Source organism: Bombus pascuorum, unplaced genomic scaffold, assembly GCF_905332965.1.
Source record: "Bombus pascuorum unplaced genomic scaffold, iyBomPasc1.1, whole genome shotgun sequence".
Lineage (NCBI taxonomy): Eukaryota > Metazoa > Arthropoda > Insecta > Hymenoptera > Apidae > Bombus > Bombus pascuorum.
Window position 1 is genome coordinate 887,501 of NW_026869742.1, and position 2,500 is coordinate 890,000.

At 56.5% G+C, this 2,500-nt stretch overlaps 1 pseudogene; it reads right to left on the bottom strand.

The window, feature by feature from the left end:
* Positions 1-2,500, bottom strand: part of LOC132915795 (large subunit ribosomal RNA) — an 8,604-nt pseudogene that overhangs the window by 3,900 nt on the left and 2,204 nt on the right.

Below are 2,500 nucleotides of genomic sequence, written 5' to 3' on the forward strand. Positions count from 1 at the left end.
TGTTCTTTATTGCCTTCTTTGGTGACGAACTCCTGCCAGCTCCGGTTCTTGGCCTCGGTCACCGCTCTCTTGTACGACTTGACGGCTTCCCGGTATCGCGCTTTCTCGAGTTCCCTCTCTTCAGGGTCCCTGGTCGCCTGGAATCTTCTTCTCGCCCGGTAGGCGCGTCGCTTCGCCCTGGTGAGCTCTGGCGTCCACCATGGCACGGATTTGTGGTGCCATTTCTTCCTCCGGATGGTTGCGTCGCAGGCTCTTCTCAGGGCTGCCTGCAGGCGCACCGCCATCTCTTCGACGTCCTCCTCGCGCTGTGGGACGAGTTCCTGGAGGAGTGTTCTCTCCTCCAGAAGGATCTTCTGGAACCCCTCCCAGTCGGCGGTCCTTGTGTTGTATCTCATCACCGGCTGGTGCGGCTGGGGGCTTTCCCTCTCGGGTGTTAGGCGCGTCTCCAGGATTCTGTGATCGCTGGAGGTTCCGTCCTCGTGTACTCTCCAGTCTTCCACGAGCGGTATGATCTCTGGACTCGCCAGGGTTATATCGATGTTCGATCGCCCCCTGGTGGTTTCGAACGTGTGAGCCTCTCCCGGTCTATTTAGGATGTGGAGGCCGTATTGCGCAATGACGGCCTCCAAGGCTTCACCCCTGTCGTCGATGCTCCTGCTATTCCACAACGGCGATTTGGCGTTAGCATCCATGCCTATTAGAAGCTTCTTTCCTCTCGTGTGTCTCAGTACCTCCTCCAGCTGTCGAATGCCGACCTCGATGTTTTCGGTCGGCGGGAAGTACTGGCTGACGACGTAAATTTCCGTTTCACCGTCGCTTATCTGCACACACACGCAGTGGGTTGTGCATAGGCCTGCTATCTCCAGCGCCGTCATGCATCTGCTACCGATTCCCACCGCGGCCATCGGCGGGTCCTGCTTGGAGCCTCGAGAGGCGATCGCGAACCCCGCGAGCCCAGGTATCCTTCCGTCGAGGCTGTAGGGCTCCTGCATTAGCAGGATGACGTTTCCTTCAGCCTTTAACTGCGCTTTGATTTCATGGGGGACGATTTTCGATCTCTGCATGTTGTGTTGCAGGATCCTTATCCCCCATTGGCTCCCGAGTCCATTTCCAGATTTGCGGGACATTTTACTCATAGGTGGTCTTCGAAACATATTGCTCCAATGCCCTCTTATACGCCGGACAGTTTATGTTGGAGGCAGCATGGTCTCCCTTTTTCCCAGTCTTTTTGCAATTGACACAGCTGGGTGGGTTGCTCTTGTTAGGGCATGCCTTGGTGCCATGGCCACTGTCGGCGCAGTGGGCGCAAATGTCGTAATTCACGCGGCAGTATTTGGCCACGTGCCCGTATCCTTGACATTTGTAGCATCTACTTATCGCTACAAAGTCTCTCACTTTACACGCGTTCCAGGAGATATATAATTTCCCCTTAAGGAGCTTGTCTCTAACGGGGGGTGGTACCTCGACCACCCAGTTCGTTTCGGTCTGATCCTTGCGGCCTGTTCTGAAACAGAACTTGATGGCCGCTATGTCCTCTTCGCCCAGTCTCTCCTGGTTCTGTCTACGGAGGCAGGCCAGTATTTCCTCCTCCGAGTTATCCCTCGGTACGTCGTAGATTATCATCCTCGGGTTCCTTCTCGTAGGCGTGCTGGCTTTTAGACCAGCCCCCTTTAATTTCGCGTTCTCCGTGAACGCCTTCAAATCCTCCGGCTTGGTCGTTTCTACGACCAGCCCGCAGCCGCCTATCTTCCTTAGGGCCCTGACTTAGTAGATAGGGACAGAGGGAATCTCGTTAATCCATTCATGCGCGTCACTAATTAGATGACGAGGCATTTGGCTACCTTAAGAGAGTCATAGTTACTCCCGCCGTTTACCCGCGCTTTTTTGAATTTCTTCACGTTGACATTCAGAGCACTGGGCAGAAATCACATTGCGTCAACACCCTCGGGGGCCATCGCAATGCTTTGTTTTAATTAGACAGTCGGATTCCCCTAGTCCGTGCCAGTTCTGAGCTGAGCGTTGAATGGCGGCCGAAGAGAACTACCGCCGAGCGACGGCACGACACAGCGCACCGTCGTCGACGACGGAAGCCTCGCAGCAAGGAAGATCCGCGGGAGGCCAAGGCACGGGACCGAGCTCGGATCCCGGGACGCGCGACCACCGATCGTGCCCCCTGTGAAGGGGAGACCGGCGCCGCCCGCCCGTTCAGCTCGCCCAGGCCCGGCACGTCAGCCAAACCCGCTTCCCGACCAAGCCCGACACGCCCCGCTCCTCAGAGCCAATCCTTATTCCGAAGTTACGGATCCAATTTGCCGACTTCCCTTACCTACATTAATCTATCGACTAGAGGCTCTTTACCTTGGAGACCTGCTGCGGATATGGGTACGAACCGGCGCGACACCTCCACGTGGCCCTCTCCTGGATTTTCAAGGTCCGAGGGGAAGATCCGGACACCGCCGCAACTGCGGTGCTCTTCGCGTTCCAAACCCTATCTCCCTGC